Source organism: Oncorhynchus nerka, linkage group LG11 (genome assembly GCF_034236695.1).
Source record: "Oncorhynchus nerka isolate Pitt River linkage group LG11, Oner_Uvic_2.0, whole genome shotgun sequence".
Classification (NCBI taxonomy): Eukaryota; Metazoa; Chordata; class Actinopteri; order Salmoniformes; family Salmonidae; genus Oncorhynchus; species Oncorhynchus nerka.
This window is the reverse complement of record NC_088406.1, coordinates 47,273,828-47,292,000: the sequence shown is the minus strand read 5'-3', so window position 1 is coordinate 47,292,000 and position 18,173 is coordinate 47,273,828.

Here is an 18,173-nt window from a genome sequence, read left to right as displayed (position 1 = left end):
AGATCTATCGTACAATCCCTTCCCGGTCGATAAGGTGGTAATTTAGTCGCTTTCACTTTACTGAAAGCGATACGTGGCACCGATGGAAACTCCCAAACACCTTCCAGAACACTCCTCTGACCACCCCTGGAGAACCCCCTGTCTCCACGAAATTTTAGGATTGTGCCGGGCCAGCCAGGGAGTCCCCAGCACCACTGGAAACACAGGCGAATCAATAATTAAAAAAACTGATACGCTCCCTATGATTCCCCTGCGTCACCATGTCCAGTGGGACCGTGGTCTCCCTGACCATCCCTGACCCTAATGGCCGGCTATCTAGGGAGTGCACGGGGAAAGGAGAATCTATCGGCACCAGCGGAACCCCTAACTTAAGGGCGAGTCCACGATCCATAAAGTTCCCAGCTGCGCCTGAATCGACTAGCGCCCTATGCTGGGAAGAGGGAAAAAAGTGAAGAAAAAAGGTTAAGACAAACATGTGGCCAACAGGGGGTTCTGGGTGAGTTTGATGCAGACTCACCTGGCGTGATCGAGAAGCGTTCTGCCTGCCATCTCTACTCCCAGACGGACCGCCCCAGCACCGATCAGACGTGTCTCCTCTCCGACCACAGTTGGTGCAGGGAAGGCCTCCTCCTCCGGTACCCCTCGGCGCAGCCCCTCCCAACTCCATCGGAATGGGAGAGGATGGGCTGGGTGGTGGAACGCACAGGACCCTCTCTGAACGCCCGCGGGCAGCCAGCAGATTGTCCAGTCGAATGGACATGTCAATCAGCTGATCCAGTGACAGAGTGGTGTCCAGACACGCTAACTCCCGGCGGATGTCCTCTCGGAGACTACACCTGTAGTGGTCCATAAAGGCCCTGTCGTTCCACCCAGATCCGGCTGCCAAGGTCCGGAACTCCAGCGCGTAATCCTGGGCGCTCCTCCTCTCCTGCCTGAGATGAAAAAGTCGTTCTCCCACGGCGGGAAAGCGGCGGGAAAACTCTGGGTAGTGCTCCCGCGCTGAGTCTGGGCCATTCCAGACTGCGTTCGCCCACTCCAGAGCACGACCCGTGAGGCAGGAGATGAGGACACTCACCCTCTCTGCTCCTGAGGGAGTGGGTCTGACGGTGGCCAGGTATAGCTCCAGCTGAAGCAGAAACCCCTGGCAACCCGCCGCCGCTCCATCATAAGCCCTCGGTAGCGTCAGACGGAGGGTGCTGGAGTCGGGAGATGGGGAGTCCGGAGCCGGGGGTGCCGAAGGTGGAGAGAGGAGACCACTCCTCTCCCATCGGTCCATTCTCTCCATCACTTGATCCATCGCGGATCCGATCCGATGGAGGACGGTGGTGTGGTGGAGAACCCGTTCCTCCATCGATGGGAGAGGGTTGGCTGCTGCTCCTGCTGACTCCATTCAATTTGATAGGTGCGGGATTCTGTAATGCTCCGGGTGTCGTGGGTGTGGAGTCAAACGCAGGAGACAGAGAGTGCAATGCTGTGCGGCTTTAATAGCACCAACAGGGTGCTCACAATAGTAACAGCCTCAAACATAGGGAATGAAAATGTACAACGGAAAAATCACGACCAGGCACTAACATGTACCTCTACAACAGAGCCGAAGGTTACACTGAAATAATCCCGCACAACAACCAGGCTGTCTAATAAAGACAAACTAATCATACATAAACAGGTGCTACCAATAAACATACAAGGAGGGGGAGGAAAGACAATCAGTGGCAGCTAATAGGCCGGTGACAACGACCGCCGAGCGCCACTCGTGACAATACTGAATAAAAATATAAACACAACATGCAACAATTTCAAAGATTTTACTGAGTTACATTTCATATGAGGAAATCAGTTAATTGAAATAAATTCATTAGGCCCTTAACTACACTCACACTCACACTCACACACAGAGAGAGAACAAAAATGTAAACGCAACATGTAAAGTGTTGGTCCCATGTTTCATGAGCTGAAATAAACGATCCCAGAAATGTTCCATAAGCACAAAAAGCTTATTCTCTCACATTTTTAGCACTAATCTGTTTACATCCCTGTTAGTGAGCATTTTGCCTTTGCCAAGGTAATCCACCCACCTGACAAGTATGGAATATCAAGAAGCTGATTAAACAGCATGATCATTACACAGGTGAACTTTGTGCTGTGGACAATAAAAGGTCATTCTAAAATGTGCAGTGCCACAGATGTCACATGTTTTGAGGGAGCAGGCTGACTGCATGATTGTCCAACAGAGCTGTTACCAGAAAATTGAATGTTCATTTCTCTACCATAAGCCGCCTCCAACGTCGTTTTAGAGAATCTACCCCTGAACCACATAAAAGCCTATAGTAGCAAAATCGCCCTAATACGGTGTGAGTCAGTCACGGTTCAGACATAGCAACATAAGCTAGGTGAAACGATGTGAGTCCTCACTCATATCCTTCCCATAGTCAACTGATGTACTCTGACATCTGGACAGGTGTTTAATTACCAACAACACAGAAGGTTGTCTTGGACACGTTAGGAAACCATTTGTGGGTTCACCTAGTAAAAATGATAGTGTGGCCTAGGCCTATAGAAATAGAACAGTTCATTCCATTGAATTAATTTGACTACGGTCACTATAGGAGCATTTAACATTAAAAGTTGCTCTTATAGCCTACCGGTACTTACACAGTAGTAACATCAGTCACAGTTTTGTATTTACTTACCTTGTCATTTTACTGTACTTGTCTTTACTCCTTTATAATAGAGTGATGACCAATTAACAGCTGTGCACAACCCAGAATTTTGGGGGGGTTTACAAATATTCATTCCCACACCTGAGGTCTGCTCTATAGTGCTGGTGAAGGATTTTGCTCAAGTGTACAGAAGCCACACATTCTGAGACATAAGTTGGTTTGGTATCCAGAGCCAAGCCACTGTTGTTGTGTGTGCACATGCACAGAACTACACGCTCATTGGAATGCTTTAAAGATCTCCAATGTGTCCCATTCTGACCTTAGTTCTTTTGTTATGTCTTTGTTTTAGTATGGTCAGGGCGTGAGTTGGGTGGGTTGTCTATGTTCTTTTTTCTATGATTTGGGATATCTGTGTTTGGCCGGGTATGGTTCTCAATCAGAGGCAGCTGTCAATCGTTGTCCCTGATTGAGAACCATACTTAGGTAGCCCGGTTTCAGCCTTTGAGTTGTGGGTGATTATATTCTGTTATGTGTATGTCACCTTTCAGAACTGTTTCGTTTCGTTTCTCCTTTTGTTATTTTGTTTAGTGTTCTCGGTTTAATAAATATATGATGAACACGTACCACCCTGCGCTTTGGTCCTCACCTCATTCCAACGACGAACGTTACACAATGAAACATTGTGATACAAAAGACCCACGTTTTAAGAGGTCCATATTTGCACACTCTGTCGTACTGTACACTGTATGCGCGTAGACACTCAAGCACATTCGGTCATGCACAACTGAACACAAACACGTGCAATGGCCCTGAGACCCACTAAGCATAATGAGAGTGTGGGGAGAAAGGGTCGAGGAGGGGAAGTGTAAGACATTCCAAAGGCACATCTGACTTCAACACAAACAAACAGCATCCCTGCTTTGAAAAGGATCAGACTGACCAGGAGTTCACCAGTCTGCATGGGCACAAGGTTTATTTGGGGAAGATAAAGAGAAATGTCATGTTTGCTCCGTTCATGTGAGTCTTTGGTGCCACAGATGAGACATTTTTGAGTCCCATTTTCTCTGCTAACATTCCATTCAAATGAGGAGCCAGTAACACATTGGAGTGGATACCCATGCTAGGAGTTGCGGAATGTCAAATGATTACAGTGCTTTGTCAATAAAATAAGCACAGCTCAAACTACTGTAGTTCCACATGATGACCATATTCTGTGCTCCTTGATCTGTTATGTCATCAAATACCGTCTTTGATTTACTATTGCAATACCAATAATCCTATACTTTTTAATTGATAATAATCACACACTACAGTCATGTGGAACCGTTTCCCATGTCATTACTGTTGAAGGCCCAGCAGGTCACATTGACGCATCCGACCCAGTCTGACTCTGACGACCAGACGGAATTTGCAGCAGACAGCTAAAAACTAAGTGATTCCACAGAACATTCTGGAGTTCAGATATAGCTGATATGTAATACCATCCCATGACGCTCCACTCCAGTGAATCTTGGGTAGAAACAGGAAGCTAGCAGGAAGCTGGGCCAGAGGCGGTCTTCAGATGTCTGATGGGTGACTGGCGCTTTAACCATGTAGAGGCTTTCAAGCCCAATAATCAAAACTATCCAGAGAATCCTGCATTCCATTCTAGGTCAGGAGAGGGAAGCCAAACAGAAGTCGTAATATGGTTTAGCATTGTTTCAACGACTGACCCGCTTGCGCTGAAGCTGCTGAATAGCTGTTCAAGGAGGAAAGAGGGTAGGAGAATTGTACAGGACAGGCGTTGAAGGAGAGGAAAGGCTAGATATTTCACCATGCAACGATCCTACTCTAACAGGTCCATATGGTCTTAGATATAGCTTTTTAATATGCACCTCAAAGTACAGAGCGAGATCAAAATGAACAGCAGGAATGGTGATTAAAGAGAGGAATCTCTGGCCCCCGGAGTTAGAATATCATTCATTCCACTATGTTGAAATATCACAGGACTACAGCCAGCGTCTCTGCAGCCAGCCTTGCCAAACGTAAACCACCAGCCGCAGAGTGGAGGGGAAAAAACACACGCTCCATCTCTACCACAGCTGAAAGTGCTTGACTGGAGCAAGCCCGTAGATTAGGCCCGGGGCCCAGCCAAAGCCACACGCATCCCAATGACCTACATATACACTGCGGTGGTTTTTAGCCCCTGCTTGGCCCTGTGAGCCTTGTTACCACTAGCAGCTAGCACTGTCCGGGCCCAGAGGAGAGCAGGCTCATGTTACTCTTAATTACCCTTGCCTGGTCATTGGCATTGACCCGTAGCTGTTTAACTGCACAGAGCTCCATCCGCACTATGATGTGTGACTGAGTGGCAGCCCTCAGGTGACTACTGTACCCAGAGGTTTACACAGACACACCCGCTTTCGCAGCACAGGTCAGCTCTCAGCCTGGGAAGCCAGGGATTGGCCCTTTGACTAATCACCCTGTCAGACACCTGCCGTGGGAAACCAGTCATCACGTCAGACTTGTAGCAACAGCCGAGGTGTGACAGTTTGGCTGGAGTAATAAGGTGAGTGAGCTGCTGGAAGGGTTTTTGGATTTTAAAATGTCAGCTGAACATCCCTGGGGAGGGATTGCATAGGTTACCTGGATGAGTCCGAGCACGTGCTAGGGAACACACACAGCTGCCAGTCACTAGCTCTAGGCCTGTTTCAGTGGAGGAAATTACAGGCCTCCGACAGAGGCTGTAGTTAGGCCGATATTTTGAGAAGTATGGGGGGAACAGTGTTAGTGGAAGCGGCCATGTAATTTTGTCCTCTGCTGTTTGTCATTTCAAGAACAAGTGACGCAACAATTCAGATGTGGCTGTTCTTGTTACTTAACATTACCGGTGTCCAAATTCCTATCCCTCTGAACAACTTTTTTCTCAAGATGGAAGTTAAAATGCTGATAAGTTTTTTCATTGTCTTCTGATGTGATGAATGCTATCTAGGAGAACATCCTTCAACAGCTAGCTTACCAAGCACGTAAAATAATTAGTGTCATGTTTCACATTTGAATCTCCAGAGCAGATAAGAACAAGCAGTAATCATTTTATTCAGAGAGAACTCTGGGTCTTGGAAAAAACTATACCATGTTTTTTTGTTTTTAAGTAACCCCTCCCCTTTCCCTACACTGAAAAACAATAAAGGTTCTTAAATGGTTCTTCCTCCGCTCTTAAGGTTCCTTGGAGATCTCTTACCTGATAAGGAAAACTCCACTCAAAAAAACAATATTTTGGTAATTTTTGTCATTAGTTCACTGTTGATACAGTCCCAAAATGTTTTGCGTGTCAGTAGTCAAGTTTGAAAGATATTGGACTTTCAAGAAGCAAAGTGTCAACAACCACATCATCATGATGATTCAATATGCAGTGGTGTAAAAGAAGCTCAGTGTTGGTGTTAATAACCAGAATTGAACCAAAAGCCCATCATTATCATATTTCTCAGCATGCACTATCGCAGGTTGATTTTTTAGAATTTGTAGTTCTTGATACATATGTTCTTGCGTGTATATTGACAGACTAATTAGTCTTGTACATTTTTCTAAACTATTCCAATCTGTTACCTGGACTCATTGCACCCGCTATTGAAATGGTTGTTCCAGTTTAGATATTTAAGACGTTCTCATATGTTATTTTTCCCGACCCTGACAGTCATTTCGAATGCAGGTTGCGGGTGAATAAAAATGTATAATGTTGGATATCCACACTTTGGCTGAATAGGAATTACACATCATTTTGCGAGCTAGCATAATGTGACTTCCAAGCCTGATGTTGCCTGTAAACGACGAGTTTCAGGTCACTGTGCTAGGCTAAAACCAGGCCCCCAAAAGAAGGCCTTGTGAAAAAATGTATTGTATTGTCTTAAATAATAACATTTTAATGACACCCTTATTCACCTAGGATCTCACTTGGCGAAAGTCACAGAACTGAAAATGAATGCAACAAACACAGTATTAGGTGGCACTGTTAACTCTAAAATTCACTCAAAATGCACCCTGGGATATATGCAAATAAGACTTAAAACCCTTTAGCAGGACTATTCAATTCCAGTCCTGGAGAGCTGAAACGTTTCTCATTTTGGATTTTTGTATGGTTCTTCAAAGCACCATCACATTTATGGCTCTTCAGATACCCTAAAATGGTTCCCTATGGCATCGCTCTCAATAATCTTTTTTTGGTTCCACCTTGATTTCTAAGAGTGTAATGCACACATGGGCTTTCCCAGTTTCAGCTTTTGTGCGGCTCATACTGTAGCGTTGACACTATATTTTGACAATGAGCACGGTAACCGACACAGGGCCCATCGACCCCAGGCCTGAGCATGCAGTGACCAGACCAACAACAGGAAAAGGTTGTAGCCTTTGGCCAAGAAAACAGTCCCCCAACTTCCTGCCCCGTGCATCTTGAGACTAGAAGACGATGCTCACCGTCCAGCAGTGAGTTGCCAAGGATCCCGAAGTTCAGCAAAATGACCCCTTTGCCCTCCCTTTCACCCATTGCTATGACAACGGGGGCATAAGAAGTGCATTGCCAATTGTGTTCTATTGCCACAGCTGGTGGCAGTTACAGTGTTTGCACCCCTGTCCTTATACCCCCCCCCCCCTCTCTCCTCTACCTCAAGACCCTCACACTCTTAAATGGTGTCCGAAAATGTTGGAGTTGAGGTGCGCCATGGGGGGGGGGGGGGGGGTATCACCCCACATGAGATCCAAACCTTAATGAGGATAAATCTACACATTAGCAACAGGGCCAAGACACACTACACTGACACACTTTAAAAAATAACTCCCCAAACAGTTGTGGCCATTAGTCTACAAAGGGAAGAGTTGCATAAGTGGACCTGGTGGAGTTGTACTACTTGTCTGTAATCTAGTCCCTGAGGTCTTCTTGGTGGGGGCAGCTGTGCAGAGCCATTTGATTACTGACCACCCATAAAGTGTGGATCAGGAAGAGCTTCTAAGGAAAGCCTCTCTGACATGAGCATTCACAGCTACTTGAACCCCATGTACAGTGCATTCGGATAGCATTCCCTTGACATTTTCCACATTTTGTTACGTTACAGCCTTATTCTAAAATGGATTCAATAAATACAAATTCTGATCAATCTACACACAAAAGCAAAAACAGGTTTTTAGAAATGTTTGCAAATGTATTAAAAAAAAAAAAAATGAAATACCTTATTTCCATAATTTTCAGAACCTTTGCTATGAGACTCAAAATTGAGCTCAGGTCAAAAAAAATAAAAAAAATAAAAAATGTTATTGGTCACATACACATGGTTAGCAGATGTTAATGCGAGTGTAGCAAAATGCTTGTGCTTCTATTTCCGACAGTGCAGTAATATCTAACAAGTAATCGAACAATTCCACAACAACTACCTAATACACACAAATCTAAAGGGATGGAATAAGAATATGTACATATGAATATATGGATGAGCGATGGCCGAGCGGCATAGGCAAGATGCAATAGATGGTATAAGATACAGTTTATACATATGAGATGAGTAATATAAGATATGTAAACATAATTAGAGTGGCGTTATTTAAAGTGACTAATGATCCATTTATTAAAGTGACCAATGATTTCAAGTCTGTATGTAGGCAGCAGCCTCTCTGAGTTAGTGATGGCTGTTTAACAATCTGATGGCCTTGAGATAGAAGCTGTTTCTCAGTCTCTCGGTCCGAGCTTTGATGCACCTGTACCGCACTACCCTCTGGAGAGCCTTGCGGTTGAGGGCGGTGCAGTTGCCGTACCAGGCGGTGATACAGTCCGACAGGATGCTCTCAATTGTGTATCTGTAAAAGTTTGTCAGGGTTTTAGGTGACAGCCTCCTGAGGTTGAAGAGGCACTGTTGCGTCTTCTTCACCTCACTGTCTGTGTGGGTGGACCATTTCAGTTTGAACATTGTAAGAAATAATACATAATCCTGTTTAATACATAATGTTTCCATTGATCATCCTTGAGATTTTTCTACAACTTGATTGGAGTCCACCTGTGGTAAATTCAATTCATTGGACATGATTTGGAAAGGCACACACCTGTCTTACATAAGGTCCCACAGTTGACAGTGCATGTCAGAGCATAAACCAAGCCATGACGTTGAAGGAATTGTCCATAGAGCCCCCGAGACAGGATTGTGTCGAGGCACTGATCTGAAATGGAAGTTATGAACCACCAAGACTCTTCCTAGAGCTGTCCACCCTGGCCAAATTGAGCAATCGGGGGAGAAGGACCTTGGTCAGACAGATGACTAACAACCTGATGGTCACTCTGACAGAGCTCCAGAGTTCCTCTGTGGAGATGAGAGAACCTTCCAGAAGGACAATCATCTCTGCAGCACTCCACCAACCAGGCCTTTATGGTAGAGTGGCCAGATGGAGGCCACTCCTCAGTAAAAGGCACATGACAACCCGCTTGGGTTTTCTAAAAGGCACCTAAAGACTCTCAGACCATGAGAAACCAGATTCTCTGGTCTGATGTAACCAAGATTGAAGTCTTTGGCCTGAATGTCAAGCGTCACGTCTGGAGGAAACCTGGCACCATGCCTACGGTAAAGCGTCATGCTGTGGGGATGTTTTTCAGTGGCAGGGACTGGGAGACTAGTCAGGATCGATGGAAAGATGAATGGAGTAAAGTACAGAGAGATCCTTGATGAAAACCTGCTCCAGAGCACTCAGGACCCCAGACTTGGGCGAAGGTTCACCTTCCAACAGGACCATGACACTAAGCACACTGCCAAGACAACGCAGGAGTGGCTTCGGGACAAGTCTCTGAATGTCCTTGAATGGCCCAGCCAGAGCCCGGACTTGAACCCGATCGAACATCTCTGGAGAGACCTGAAAATAGTTGTGCAGCGACGTTCCCCATCCAACCTGACAGAGCTTGAGAGGATCTGCAGAGAAGAATGGGAGAAACTCTCCAAATACAGGTGTGCCAAGCTTGTAGCGTCATAGGGAGGGCGGTGTGGGGTAGAGGTTAGGGGGAAGAGATGAACAGCCTCCACCCCACACACACCGTCACATCCTCTAGCATGAGGCTGGAGAGAGCAGGGAAGAGGGAAGAGAGGGAGGAGGAATTGGGGAGAGCGATGGAGAAGGAGTGAACAGATTTGAGATAGGGGGAGAAGGATTGTGAGACAAAGCAAAAAACAAAGAGATGGAAAGATAGCGACAGACAGATTAGTTTATCAAGATGGCTTAACTGTGTCTCCAAACTATTTTTGCACATCATCACTTTCCTTTGTCTCTCAGTTCCGTATGATAAGAACAAACATTAAGATGTGTACTTTATAGGGTCTCTTTGGGGAAAAGAGAGGGCTGTGGTAGAACATTCAAACTGTGTGTCTAATTTGGCAGATGACATCACCCTCTGATGTCATACGAGGACGAATAAGAACCCAATGCTTTGATTACTACTCTCACCATGCAGGGATCCTGGCTCCAGTTCACCAGATATGGGAACATTGGGATAAAGAAACAGAGAGAGAGAGAGAAAGGGAGGCCGACAGAGATAGAATCTCGTGACAGATGTTGGAGTCTGGGAGAACAAGACGGTCTGCAGTCGTGGTTGCTAATCGCTGAGACAGCAATAACCCATCAGACAATAGGAGAGCTCCTATTATTATATATCCAAAGCGACTAACAGTCATGCATGCAAACATTATTTGTTTGGGTGGCCCACAGCAGGAATCAAACCCACGATCGTGGCATTGCATGCGCCATGCTCTACCTATCAGGTTTTGAAGGCAAGACCCAGATGCAGACAACATTGAATAAACAACAGTTTAATAAACCAACAGGGGCAGGCGATAGACAGGTCAAGGACAGGCAGAGGTCAATAATCCAGAGGTGGGACAAAGTTACAAGACGACAGGCAGGCTCAGGGGCAGGCAGAGTGTTCAGGCAGGCGGGCTCAGAGTCAGGACAGGCAAAGGTCAAAACCAGGAGGGCGGGAAAGAGAGACTAGGGAAAAGCAGGAGTTGAGACAAAAACGCTGGTTGACTTGAAGAAACAAGACGAACTGGCACAGACAGACAGAAAACACAGGTATAAATACCCAGGGGATAATGGGGAAGATGGGCGACACCTGGAGGGGGTGGAGACAAGCACAAGGACAGGTGAAACAGACCAGGGGGTGACACTACCACAGAGGACAACACGTGACTACCTACATCATGATAGAGAAAGGGTTAAAAGACCCAGATGAGGTCAGGGAAAGGGACATGTGTTTTCATGATGTGGTGAATACACACTAATTGAATACAGCAGGCTCCCCTAATGGAAGGCGGGCCCTCGATTTAAGCCCCCCTAAGTGGCAGACATTCCCTAACTGTTTGTCACCCTCTTTCCTGGTATTGGCATATACTACGTGTGTATGTTTCTCTCTGGGGGGGCTGGAAAAAAGGTTTTGTCCACGCTGCAGACGGCTATATCGGTCCGCTAATACAGGACATTTAAAGGCCCAGTGCACTACTTTTGTAAAAAATACATTACAATTTTTTTAATATATATTTTTTCATTTCATTACGATTTTCAGGGGGTGCAGCACCCCTACTTCCTGCAGCTATGTAGCTGTGTGTGCCTGTTTCTGTCTCTGTATGTGTGTGCGTGTGAGCGTGCGTACGTGTGTGTGACTGGATCAAGTCAAGTGGCATTTGCTGCATAAGCACGGTTCCTGTTCACACTGTGGAAAGAGTAGGGTACGAGTTGGTTAGGATGTGTGTGTGTGTGTGTGTGTGTGTGTGTGTGTGTGTGTGTCTGAATGACTGTTTACAATATCGTCTATTAATCAATTGTTTTTATAGAGCCCTTCTTACATCAGCTGATGTCACAAAGTGCTGTACAGAAACCAGCCTAAAACCCCAAACAGCAAGCAATGCAGGTGTAGAAGCACGGTGGCTAGGAAAAACTCCCTAAAAAGGCCGGAACCTAGGAAGAAACCTAGAGCGGAACCATGCTATGAGGGGTGGCCAGTACCTTCTAGCCGTGCCGGGTGGAGATTATAACAGAACATGGCCAAGATATTCAAATGTTCATAGATGACCAGCAGGGTCAAATAATAATAATCACAGTGGTTGTAGAGGGGGCAACAGGTCAGCACCTCAGGAGTAAATGTCAGTTGTCTTTTCATAGCCGATGATTCAGAGTATCTCTACCGCTCCTGCTGTCTCTAGAGAGTTGAAAACAGCAGGTCTGAGACAAGCTAGCACATCCAGTGAAGAGGTCAGGGTTCCATAGCCGCAGGCAGAACAGTTGAACCTGGAGCAGCAGCACAACCACGTGGACTGGGGACAGCAAGGAGTCATCATGGCAGGTAGTCCTTTGGCATGGATCTAAGGCTCAGGTCCTCCGAGAGAAAGAAAGAGAGAAAAGTGAGAGAAAATTAGAGAGAGCATACTTTAATTCACACAGGACACTGAATAAGACAGGAGACATACTCCAGATATAACAGACTGACCATAGCCCCCCGACACATAAACTATTGCAGCATAAATACTGGAGGCTGAGACAGGAGGGGTCGGGAGACAATGTGGCCCTGTCCAATGATACCCCCGGACAGGACCAAACAGGCAGGTTATAACCCCACCCACCTTGCCAAAGCACAGCTCCCACACCACTGGAGGGATATTTTCAACCACCAACTTACTATCCTGAGAAAAGGCTGAGTATAGCCCATGAAGATCTCCCCCACGGCACGAACCCAAGGGGGGCGCCAACCCAGACAGGAAGATCACGTCAGTGACTCAACCCACTCAAGTGACGCACCCCTCCTAGGGACGGCATGGAAGAGCACCAGTAAGCCAGTGACTCAGCCCCTGTAATAGGGTTTGAGGCAGAGAATCAGACACAAACAGGGAAATGAAGAGAGGAGAACCGGCCAGGCAGAGACAGCAAGGGCGGTTCGTTGCTCCAGTGCCTTTCCGTTCACCTTCACACTCCTGGGCCAGACTACACTCAATCATAGGACCTACTGAAGAGATGAGTCTTCAATAAAGACTTAAAGGTCGAGACCGAGTCTGTGTCTCTCACATGGATAGGCAGACCATTCCATAACAATTTAGCTCTATAGGAGAAAGCCCTGCCTCCAGCTGTTTTCTTAGAAACTCTAGGGACAGTAAGGAGGCCTGCGTCTTGTGACCGTAGCATACGATGATGTGTCTGGGAAGTTATTTATGTAAATATCTCTGTAGCCTACTAGGATGTGTTGGTTAGTCTGGAATGTGTGTACTTCATGATTGTCTGGGAGAGAGCGAGAGAGAGAGAGAGAGAGAGAGAGAGAGAGAGAGAGAGAGAGAGAGAGAGCGAGCGCTTGAGAGAGAGAGAGAGAAGAGTTTGTTACACTGTCTTATTGTCTCCCTGTTCATAATACCTTTGTCAGCACACCTTTAAAAGCCTCTCATCTTTTTCCCCTGCGGTGGGTCCTCTCACTACCTCCACAACCGTGGTGAAAGACCCACTCCGAGCCTCTGGCCTGGGGAGAATCATCTGGTTTCACTTAGCCCTTACAGCTCAAACCACAAAATGATTCAGTCAAATATAAACGTGTCAGATGAAGCTCCATCCCTCCAGGTGTATGGAAAATAAAAGCCAGCTCTTAGATGACTTCAGTTACCCAACATGGTCATATGCATACAGAGAGCTAGTCACGTTCAAACCAGCGGCACTACCTTCGAACAGTAAACATGGATTATTCATATGACTGACTAAAAAAAATGATCTTATAGTTGTGCAAATGTATGGAGCCGTATTTGAACTCTTGACTGTGCCAGTGTCAACTTTGTCACCTTGCCTACAATGAATCATCCGTTATGTCTGCACAATTATCTATTACTCATCTGTTCCCTGCGGCAGGATCACCATGGAAGTGTCTCTGAGGGTAATGAGAGAGTACAGTTGCTTCTCACCCCCCAGGTAAACTCCCTGGTATCTCTGTTTTCATTGGCTCAAATGAAATAGCTCAATGTGGTCTGTAATCATCGCTGGCAAACTACAAAGTGTCTACCCCACTCATGTCTCCCTCCAGAGTATTTCCCTGTTTGTGTCTGAGTGGTGTGACTGACATGTGTCTGGGAGAAGACGTCAAGAGAGGAGGAGCATTATGGGTAGAGCGTTTCATATGCCTAATTTCACCTCATCATGTCGTTACAAGCAAAGTACTAACACTGTTTCCACATTACCGGTATAACCACAAGAATGAAATACTGACCGTAGTAAAAATGTGCATGTCTTCAACTTTTTTCCCAGTCTCTACGCACAACGTTGTTTGACTAGCGGTTAATTACATATTTGAATCTCCAACGAAACATTCCTAAACACTGACGATTGAATCTCGTAATACCACAATAGGGTCATTCTGACAAAAGTCCAAGTCGTTCATTTTCACCACAACTGAAATGACCTTAGAACAGCTTAACTTCTCTCAGGTTTGACACCAAACTGAAGAGTCCTACCCCGGAGTTGAATAGCTGCTCGATTAAGAATGCCTCTCTCCCATTCCTCTAATGTCAACAACACAGTCAATTGCCTGTAAGGTTTACCACACACATCGACTTGGCTACCATGAGGAATACGACACAGATTTCACCTGGCTTTAACTCGCAGTAGATACAAGACCCTGATTGGTCTGTTGTCCTGGCAAGGGAGGTTTAGAGACGTACAGCCATCAAGGGCCATTATGTGTTCATCTCAAGGTAACAATAGGTTATAAACTGATCCCTGATGTAACACGGAGTCTGGCGGCATTTAGCATACAGTTTGCATTAAAAGAAATACCAATATTTGTTATGGCTGTCAGGTGTGTGCGTACTGGTAGCGAAATCAGGTGCAGGAGAGCAGAGAGCTTTGAACAGGCACACACTATTGAGGTAGGAGAAACCAACAGACGGACGCAACTGCGTCGAAACCTCCAGCCCACAGGCAAAAGTGCGAAACGCGCAAAACAGTCACAATAATTTATGTTTAACGATAAACATCTTCGTGAACAACACCGTATAAGCAAACCAGTCTGGCGCGTCAACAATTAACACGTAACACAAACAATATCACACAAAGACATGAGCTGGAACAGAGGAATAAATACATGCAGTGTGATTGGGGAATGTAAACCAGGTGCAGGGAACAAGACAAAACAAATCGATCAATGAAAAATGGAGCGGCGAAGGCTAGAAAGCCGGTGACGTCTACCGCGGAATGCCGCCCAAACAAGGAGAGGAGCCGACTTCGGTGGAATTCGTGACAATGGCCCTCTATCATAGAATGGGCGTCCTAAAAGAAGAGGTTGGGAGAACATACACAGTACGTACCTCTTCATACAGGTGTAGCCACATATTTAACTTGGATACTGTTAAATAGACTAAATACCCATTCACAACACTTCACTTCACTTCATTGACTCAGTTGGTAGAGCATGGCACTTGTAGCGCCAGGATTGTGGGTTCGATTCCCGGTGTCCATATGTAAAATGTATGTCGCTTTGGATAAAAGCTTCTGCTAAATGTTATATGTTGTTATTATGATATTAACATTAAGTAACATATCTTGTATCTTGTCAATCTTGTTTTATGCTTGAGAGGTTCTCATGGCCTGAGAGGTTCTCATGGCCTCGACTTACAAACATGTATAAACCCATCAACACTTTGCCCAACATCTGTCTTTGACAACACTTTCCCTCCTCCACACATTCCCTCTATCATCATACTGCTCTCGGTTTTTCTCTCACACTTTCACAAATCAAAATCATCAGTGAAATAGAGCCACATACCAGGAAGTGTTTGGAGGAAAAGAGGGGTCAAAGGACATGGTGTCGTCTAGCCACGTCACCATCTCCTAAACCATCCGCCAAAACCTTTTTCCGTTTCATAGCCATTTTATCATTCTCAAGGTCGCTTTTTTATAAGCATCTTCCACTCCAACCCGGTGAACCCATCCCCCCTCTTCGTCTTGCCTTTTTAAGTGTGATTGGTCATGACCAACGGTCCAAAATGCCACCAGACTTCCCATTTATAGGCACGGGGACCAACGAAAGAATGAGAGAAAGAAAGAGAAAATAGAGGGGAAGTGGAGAAAAAAGAGAAGTGGAGGTCGCTTGGTGTCGTGGGAAATGGGAGCGGAGTCTGGATCGCAAACACTTCGGCCCTCCAGAGGATTCGCAACTGCTTTCAATTTTAGCCGGGGTCACTCGGATTTCAGTCCCCTTTTCCACCACGATATCAACTTCCCTTTAGGACCTCCCCTCCACGCTCTAGAGAGCCAAAGTCATGACATCATACTTAGTGGAGAAGTACTCTTCCTAGCTTTCACCTCCCTACTGTCTTTCTCTCGCTTTTCCTCACATTCCCTTTGTCTTTCCTCCCTTTTTGTCTCTCACGCTTTTCTATTATCACACCATAACCTCTCCAACTCTTCCTCACTCTAATTCGCTCCTTTGATAACTTCCTTCCCTCTCTCTCTCTCCTCTGTTCCTCGTCTCTGGCATGGCTGATCTGGGGTCAGTTCCTATGGTTGGCTCTGTGGAGTTTCAGGGCTCTGTCATCAGCCTGCTAATGATGAGGTGATGGTTGGGAGCGGGCTTGAGGAGAGGGGGAGTACCGGGGGTGAACTGGCCCACTGTTACAGGTCCTATGTCCTATCCTGCTGGGGGGGGGGCAGACTGAGGTGTCTTTCAGAATGTAGACCTTACACACACATAAACAGACAAACTCACTCACTTTTCCTTGCCATAATACCAACACACCATCTATAACGTCCTGATACACAAACCATAACACACCATTTCTGTTGGAGAATGGGAAAAGGGGGGACCACACTCACACTCATTTGCAGGCAGCTGGTGAGTGGTGGAGGTGTAAAGGGGGTGGGGGGTTAGGGGTTGGGGGCTGAGGAGGAGAGGGGGTGTCTTGCTAAATAAGCACAATTACACCAACACCGGATGGAAAACAGATGACCACAGGCACTGACAACAACACTGAGAGAGATTACCAAGGCCAGGGTACACACCGGGCCAAACAAAGCCCTGCATAATGCACATCACTGGAACTGCATGAGGAGAGTTATAGGTTACAGGCCTGGGAGCACGACTGTGGAGAGAAGAGAAGGATTAGACTGTATAAGCAGGGCTGACAGTGTCCTATGGACTTTCCTTGGACAGACAGTCTTTTTGGTTTCGCTATCTATCCCCCTCTCCTCCTACACCCGCCATCCTCTTTGATCATCAGTTACCTCAACGTTTTGTGTCGGAGCCGGGGCACAATTGCAATGATCATTCTGTTTGACTGTTTATGGAAATGAGTTTGAATCTCATTGACTGATAATGAGAGTGTAATTGCGTGTGTGTGTGTGTGTGTGTGTGTGTGTGTGTGTGTGTGTGTGTGTGTGTGTGTGTGTGTGTGTGTGTGTGTGTGTGTGTGTGTGTGTGTGTGTGTGTGTGTGTGTGTGTGTGTGTTTGCGGGAGGAGAAGTTGGATTTACATGGTTTGGAAATGGGCTCATCATTTTGTCTTTAGGGCCTCATTTTAGAGCTCAGCGAAAGCAGAGGACTTCAGTACCCAAGGACACAACCACAAGGAGGCCAGCTGCTTCGTATTGAGCCTCTTCAGCAGAAAGGAACAGGAGAGGAAGGTGAACTTTACACTGGGGGCGCTATCTCAATGTCTTTCCGTGGTTCCTCGCATTCTATCCATGCGCCTCCTTTTCGACAGCATTCGAGGAGAAGGTCCAACGTCACTCCCTTCCAATGGATTTTGAGAAGGAGGCGAGGAGAGAGGGTGCAAGGAATCAAGATAAATTGAGAAAGAGCCAGGAACATAACACAGAACCACTCCACAGCCTCTGTAGTAGACTACCTACTTTATCACTAACTATTTCCCAGGCCTGGAACCAATTCATACGGAATTAAGTTTGCTCAATTAGCTAGGTCATTTTCAAATTCAGAATGAAAATGTTTAGCCCATTTCTGCAATTAATACAAAACGACTCACCCCATCAAGATAAACTAAGAGGTTATGAGCTTTTCTGTATGGCGACGAATTGTGCAAAGTGATACATTGATAGTGAAATACAAATGGCATTTAGGAACCTACATTACTATGATAATTCTGAATAGGATGTTTTGATGTAGAAAAAAACGTCATGTAAAATGTACTAACAGGGTCAGTTTAAGGAGCGCCCTCAAATATCAGTCTAGTTTCTTCACCAGGAAGATCCTGAGTATGTATCAGTGGTGTAAAGTACTTAAGTACAAATACTTTAAAGTACTACTTAAGTTGTTTTTTGGGGTATCTGTACTTTACTATTTATATTTTTGACAACTTTTACTTCACCACATTCCTTTAAAAAATATTGTACTTTTTACTCCATACATTTTACCTGACACCCAAAAGAACTCGTTACATTTTGAATGCTTAGCAGGACAGAAAAATGGTCCAATTCACACACTTATCAACAGAACATCTCCGGTCATCCCTACTGCCTCTGATCTGGCGGACTCATTAAA